The sequence below is a fragment of the Marmota monax genome, unplaced genomic scaffold (genome assembly GCF_021218885.2).
Source record: "Marmota monax isolate L192 unplaced genomic scaffold, Marmota_monax_Labrador192_F-V1.1 WCK01_AAM20220418_F8-fsc00021, whole genome shotgun sequence".
NCBI lineage: Eukaryota > Metazoa > Chordata > Mammalia > Rodentia > Sciuridae > Marmota > Marmota monax.
This window is the reverse complement of record NW_026695228.1, coordinates 13,789,106-13,796,412: the sequence shown is the minus strand read 5'-3', so window position 1 is coordinate 13,796,412 and position 7,307 is coordinate 13,789,106. Positions and strand designations below refer to the sequence as shown.

The window sequence follows — 7,307 nt, the reverse complement described above, 5'->3', positions numbered from 1 at the left end:
GAAGGACTGAAGGAGAGCCTCTCGGGGCTGCCTGATGGCAGTCCTTCCTGATACAGCCTTACCTGCGTGGGCTCCTCGGGCTGCTCAGGTGGACTGAGGAGAGTCAGGGTTTGGGGGTTGAGTGGGCAGAGACTCTCAGGGGAACAAAATAGCAAACAGCTCTAATTTAAAATTTACTTATTAATTTTAAATTTATTTGTTCATTCATCCTGCAACTACTTACTGGTTGCTTTTTCCACAGCAGGTACTGCTAAGCTGTGGGGACGCAGGGGCCAACAGGAGAGATGTGGTCCTTCTCCTCACCAGCTGCTGTCCTGTGGGAGAGCCAAACACCAAAGCAGAACACCAGGTAAGGACATACTAATGAATCGTGGTATCCACAAGGAGAGCAAATACCAGGTGAAGAACAGGGGGTCCCATCTTTCCACTGAGCCACCAGGAAGGGCCTCTGGCAAAGTGGTTTTAAATAGCATGCAGGAGGTGGCACTGAAGCCCAGACTGGCCAGATAAGGAGACAGTACTGAAAAAGGCAGGGTGGGGGGTGGAATTCCAGGCATGGGGTTGCCAGGGTGAAGACCCTAAAGTGCAGAAGAACTTGGTTCTGCAGAGGAACTGGAGGAGCTGAGAGGCCATAGGTAGAGAAAGACCATTTGTGGTGAGGTGATGGGGTCGGACTGTACCCTGCAGGGCCTTGCTGGTTCCCTTAGAGTGTTGAGTCAGCTCTGGAGGGTTTTGAGCCAAGGAATGAAGATCTGCTCTGTGATCTGGGAAGGCCACCCTGGCTGCTCTGTGAGAGCCGAGTGCAAGTGGGAAGCCCATGAAGGGACGTGACTTCAGTGACTCAGGTAGGAGGTGATGAGGTGAGGACTAGGGAGGAGACCTTGGGGAGGACAAGAAGCAGATAGATTTGGGACCATCATGGGATGTAGTAATGGGAGAATGTAGGAGTGAGAAGGAAGAGAGCCGCTCAGAGGCAATGTCCAGAGTCCAGCATCCGGTGAGAGGAATGAGTTATGGGTTCCTTTTTAAACCAATTAGGCTTGAGAGTCTGTGACATATCCAACTGGGTGATATCAACCAATGAGTCTAGAGCATGGGACGGAGGTCGGGTCTGGAACCACACCTCTCAGAATTGCCAGCATTTGCATGCTATTTAAAACCACAAACCAGGTCCATGTCCAGGACTCTCACTCTCTGTGATGCTGACTGGCTGAGAATCTAGACAGCACCCAGTTCCCTGATAGCCCTGTGTCCCTGGCACCGCTCTGCAGTGGGCTCCCACACAGCAGATCTCCTCCTCTTCTCCACAGCATCTTATGGAGGCAGGGACTGTACAAGGCGACTGGCACCAGACCAGCACTAGGGTACCTTCCTTCTTAGAAAGGGCCCAGGCCCTGAGTGCTGTCCCTGAGGCCTAGGGACCAGGTAGAATCACATACCAGAGGGCATGTGGGCTGCATGCACAGTGCAGCATTGGAGCCACATAGGTACATTTTCTGGCCCCCCTGCCTCCTAGATCCTTGTAACTCAGCTCAGAAAGTCTTTCCAGCTCTGGGAGAGCTTTAGTCTCCCTCATCCAGCTTTCTTTTCCTGACTTTAGCACTGCACGTACAATGACCTTTAACAAATACTCAACCCAGTGTTTCTAATTTTAGCTGAACATCCACCTAATCAGTTCACTGTCTTTCTTCTAGAAGTTGGTGAAACAGAAGTATCAGAACCAAGATCTCCTTTTGGACACAGTCGATATTTCTCCAAGTTGCATATTATCTGCCATATATCATCTCTGGCATGCCAGGATTGAGGTACCAAGGCCTCTTCTCAGGAGAGAGAAGGCAGGTTAAGAGAGGCTATAGGTAACCAGGTAGTAAGAATTTGCTGCAGGGTCCTGAAAACAGCATTTGGCTAAAGCCCAGACAACCAAAGTTCAATGCCAGCTTCCTCCCAGTATTAGTTATGTGGCATAGGGCGTGCCACTGAGCCTCTTTGTGTCTTGGTTACTGCATCTGTAAATACTGATAATTTCAGGGCTGCCGTAAGATTGCAGGGAATACAGGAAAGTGCTCTGTCCGCAGTAAATAGAATTACAAATGCAACATATCATTTCCTGTGCACAACACTCAGCAATTTGTGTGATGAGAGTCTCTTACATTTCTGCTTCTCCTGGTTGCTTTAGATGGCAACTGTCCTGAGGGTTGGATCAGACAAGAGCAGCAGCTGCCAGAGGCTGTTGGGAGGCCCAGGGTTGCTGTGCTGCTTCGGTCCGATGACATCTCATGTCATTGTGCTTTTGTGCTTTCAAGGAAAAGCAACAGACTTTTCCTTTCTTTCTCTCGATTCATGTGGTGACATCCAATGGTGCATATTCTGTGGAACAGGCAGCTATTAGGATTGTTAAGTTGTCAGAGTAGGGAGAGAGGAGGCAGGGGACAGTTTATGTGAATTCACAGTTTATGTGAATGCTCTTATCTTGTTTTGTGTTTCTTTACCTAAACACATACATAAGGAAAACAGCCTACTTTTTTCTTATCTACGCTCCCTGTGGGCTCATACGGGCAGGCTCTTCTGGGGAAGGATGTGGCCACAGCCCCCAGGGTGTACACTACCAGTGCTGCCCACCTGCTCCTTCAAGCTGAAGTGAGAACAACAGCATCCACTCACGCATGAGGATCTGGGAGTTCACGGTTTGTCTGCCCTTTTGGCCTGCAAGAGCTGGGCGGAAGCCTCCTGGACATTTGTGTTGTCTCTCTCCATTTCTCTGGTTTTCCTCTGGCCCAGTTTCCTGTTCACCTCTGTCCTTGGCTGTCTGGTAGGCCTGACTCATAGGAAACCACAGCCAAGTCACCTGGTGGTCTGAGTCACTGACCCTTGGAGCATCTCTCTTGAACAATAATAAGAGCAAAAGTAAGTGCCTAAGTACAGCATTTTGCAATGTGTTTCAGCTAGGAATTGTTTCAAATGGTGAGTTCTGGGAATTCCCCACTTGTGTCAGATGACTTATCTTTGGCAACTCTCATACAAGCAAATCATTTTGTCTCCTAGCAACTGGCTTCCCTCCTCCTTTCTCTAATCCCTCCCTCCTTTTGTCCCAGGCACTACATTAGATCCTGAGCATAGAAATGAAGACTGCATGACCCTCAACAGGCCCCTGATGACATGCATGATGGTCCAATAAACCTGTGTGAACAAGTGGGACAAGTTCGCTGGTAAAGGGGCAGCAGAGGGTAGTGCCAAATTCAGCTGCAGGATTGTCTTGGACACCGGGAATGTGTGCAGGTCCAAGAGACCTTCCAGGCAGGATCAGATCATTCTTGGCTACTTTCCTTTGTGATCAACCAAAATGCTCTCTTAAATGGTGACTTTCACTGGGGCCATTTTTAAAGCTGCAAATTCCTTCCAGACACATAGGAGTGCTTCCCAAAATGAAGCACATGGACAAAGGGATAGGTCAAAAGAAAAATTGAGGAGGGTGGTCCTTTTCGTAAAGCCCCTGCACCAATCAGAGGAGGTTTTTAAAATTCCATGCCAATGTCCTGTGGACTAGACTGTGGTGAGTGGATGATAGCTGGTCAGGGAGCAGCACCCTAGGCACTGTGGGGAACAGTAGCTTCAGATGGGTCAATGTGCTCGCAGCTGGTCCTTTGGGCTCCCTCTGACATATGCTCAGCCCAGCTATGATTTTCATCAGAGCTCTGATAGAAAGTTTCCCTGTGGGCTCACATGACAATGTCCTCCTCAAACATGAAGAAAATCTCCCATGTTTCTGCCTCAGAGCCATCTCTGAAGCCTCGGATCTCAAGCAAGCACAGGTTGCCAGGATAGGGAGGTGACACCCCGGCAGCCACCTTTAACCAGTGCACAATGAAAACCAGTAGACAAACATCTGGCCTCTCATCTTTTGGATGGAACATTCTAGAAGGCCATCTGTACACTGGCCAAAGGTCCTAACAGAACTGAGCCTGGCTGTCCACAGCCAGGACAGCCACTCTTCATTCACACTGGTGGTTTCTCCTCCTTCCCTGTCTCACTCTGCCCCTGTCTCTTCACCTCTGCTTCCTGAGATCTCCCCCAAATCCACAGGCACCAAGTCCTGTTCTTGGGCTCTGATTTTGAGGGAGTTCAGACCAAGGAAGGGATATTATTAACATTTAAGGATTTGATATGGAAGGAATTTGAAAGTCTGCTCGTAGCCTCCTTAAACCTCCCATCTCTTATCTTCTGGAATCGCCATTTATACCTAAACAGGATGAAAAGAAAGTTCCAAAATGGCTTTGAAAACCCTCTGACCCAGAGGAAATGGCTGTCATCAAGTCAGGCCTTAGTAATACAGAAAGCTCAGAAGGTCTGGGGTTGGGGGTGGGGGCATTGATGGGGTAACTCAATTTAGCATGTGAGAAGGAATTCTAGTTAAACTCAGGGGAAAGCTACTGCACGTCATTCTTTCCTTTTCTTTGAAAAACAAACAATTCAAGGGGAATTGACGGCTGAGAAAAGATTGGGATAGTGAGGCTATATGTGCACCTAAAACAAAAAAAAAGTTCTTGTAAATATTTTTACATTATTAAAAAGCACATTAAATTAAGATCATAACAGTGGAACTTTATACTTTAAAAATTAAAAGTTAATAGACACTTTTTTCATGTCTTTAATGTCAAGATAACATGTATCTTCACATTATATAGTGATGAGGTGAGTATGAAGAGGAAGATATTTTGGGAAAAGGCATTCTGGAGACCCCCATTCATCCTCTGAGTAACTTCTGAAATTCTTTCAGTTGTAGAAAGTGAATATTCTACCAGATGGAAAGAGATCCGGGTATTTGGTAAGGTGTGGGAACTCCCTCACAAATATTTCAGGGCACTCCCAATTTCTTTTAAGTTGACTCTCCACATTGTCAGACCAGCTAGCAGGTGGAGCATGCTCTGTGTGCTGCAAACTGGGACAGAGTGCTACATTAGTCACACACTGTGTAGTTCATGCATAGCACCATGGTTCCATCAAGGGGGGAAGAGTGTCCACAGTTTAATAGATAAGGAAATTGAGCTCTTTGAAGCATGCAATGTGATCAGGTTTGATTGTAAAGCCTTGAAAGGCTTTTTGTATAGATATATTCACATCTTTGGGGGAAAAAAACTTGTCAGACCCCATGAATAGTTTTGTGGTTTAAAAAAAATGTGATTATTTAAAAATATTGGGATAAAGGCTGCTAAAGAACTAGCTATAATTAATTTTGTGTTTGGGAAGAGGAAGTTTATTCTCAGGGAGAAAATAATTCCTTTCAAGGCTCTTTGGTTATAAATAAGCTCCCCTGGCCCATTTTTTGTTTTTGTGTTCTTTAAATCAAAAAAGGAGGGCTGGGGTTGTGGCTCAGTGGTAGAGTGCTGGCCTAGCATGTGTGAGGTCCTGGGTTTGATTCTCAGCACTGCATATAAATAAATAAAGGTTCATTGACAACTAAAAAATGAAACAAACAACAACAACAACAAAAAAGGAGAAATTGCTCTGCTTAGATAATTTAACATTAGGCATTTTGGATTTTCCCTAAGCAATCTCAGTAGTCAGGAGTATGGGTGCCAGCTGGTGAATTGTACCCAAGGCAAGAATGGTCACTTTTATTACTATTGCAAATACCATGTGCACCAATTCCCTCTTGTTATCCTGAAACCTTCAGTACATCCTGTTACTCATAGAGCAATATATCAGTGACGCATTGGGAAATGAAAGAAAATAAAAAGTTTTGCTGATGTCTATGTCAAAGCAATGCCAAGAGAGTACAGTAACCCACAGAAACAGAGCTAAGAGAAGTCACTGAGAAAAATACAGAAGGAATTTAGAATAAGAGGTCATATCTACAGTCTCTATTTTAAAAATATTCAGGAAGGTGCTTAGTTTCTTGCAGAACTAGTCTAAAGGATATTTCAGTGTTGCTTTTTTTTCTGGATAATATAAAATATTGAGACAGTTCAGAAAGGTTACAAAGGAAACATGAGGCGGTAACGTGAAAGTAGACGAGAGAGAGAGAGAGAGAGAGAGAGAGAGAGAGAGAGAGAGAGAAAGACTGACTACAGACCAACATCCCTGATAAACACCCATGTAATAATCTCCAATTCCCAATAAAATACTCATAAGCCAAATTCAACCACACACTAAAAGTAAGTATACCATGACCAAGTACGATTCATCCTGGAAATGCAAGGATGGCTGGACATATGCAAATCAATCAATGAATCAGTCAATGTGATACTCTATATTAACAGAATGAAAGATAAAAATTAAGATATACAAAGCATACCAGTATTTCAATAGATGCGAAAAAAAAGCACTAAAAGGCCAAATGATCTTCCATTGTGTTTATGTATAACATATTATGTATAACATATAACACATATTTATACACACACACACACACACATACACACAAACTCTCATATACAGTAACAAAGGATCACATAATGTATGATTTCATTTATGTGAAATGATCTAGACTAGGCAAATCTATAGAAACAGAAAGTAGATAGTGAATGCTTAGGACTGAGGATGGCGAATTGGGATCTAATGGCTAAGGAATTCAGGTTTTTTTTCAAGATAAGGGAAGTGTTCTAAAGTTGGTAGTGGTGATGATGCACAACTCTGTGGGCATATTAAAAGTGAATTGTACACTTTAAAAGGGTAGGTTGTGTGGTATGTAAGTTATGTCTCATTCCATCTGTTTAAATTTTGTCTTGTTCCACCTAAGAGACATGTGGCACTATGACAAAAAAGATAATATTTTTGTTATGGAGTTTAAAAAGGAAAGCAAGAAGAAGGTAAAGCAGATAAACCTAAGAAAGGTATTTAAAGTGGTATGCTGAAAAAAAATGCTTTAGATAAATTAAAATGAAATCCTAAAAAATGCTTGAGGAAACCACAGGAAGGTAGAGAATAAAAACAATAAAAAATCAGAGAGAATAAACAGGAAACAAAAATAAAAAGACAGATGTAAGCCTTAAATATCAATAATTACATTAAATGTAAATGAACATATGCACCAATTAAAATATATTGGTAAAGTAGATTTTTAAAAAATGAGTGAATAGGTGCTATCTACAAGAAACTCACTTCAAATATGGTAGTACAGGCAGGTTGAAAGTAAAAGATGAAAGCAGATATTATGTAAACATTAATCAAAATAAATCAAGAGTGGGTACATTAATGTCGGAAAAAGTAGACTTTAGAACAAAGAAAATTATTATGGACAAAGAAGGACATTGATGATAATAGTCCATTCACTAAGAAAAATAGTGCCAATTTTAAATGTGTATGCATCA

The 7,307-nt window shown here is 43.1% G+C and overlaps 1 long non-coding RNA gene across 2 annotated transcripts; it reads right to left on the bottom strand.

The window, feature by feature from the left end:
- Positions 1 to 209: 209 nt before the first annotated feature.
- Positions 210 to 2,868, bottom strand: LOC124087580 (uncharacterized). 2 transcript variants are annotated; one of them, XR_006850151.2, is made up of 3 exons: positions 2,620 to 2,868; positions 2,151 to 2,367; positions 210 to 314 (listed from the first exon to the last, which is right to left on the bottom strand). It is a non-coding gene; the product is annotated as an uncharacterized LOC124087580 (long non-coding RNA). The 2 variants fall into 2 exon arrangements; XR_009226053.1 differs by having other exon boundaries at positions 2,662 to 2,868.
- Positions 2,869 to 7,307: the final 4,439 nt, after the last annotated feature.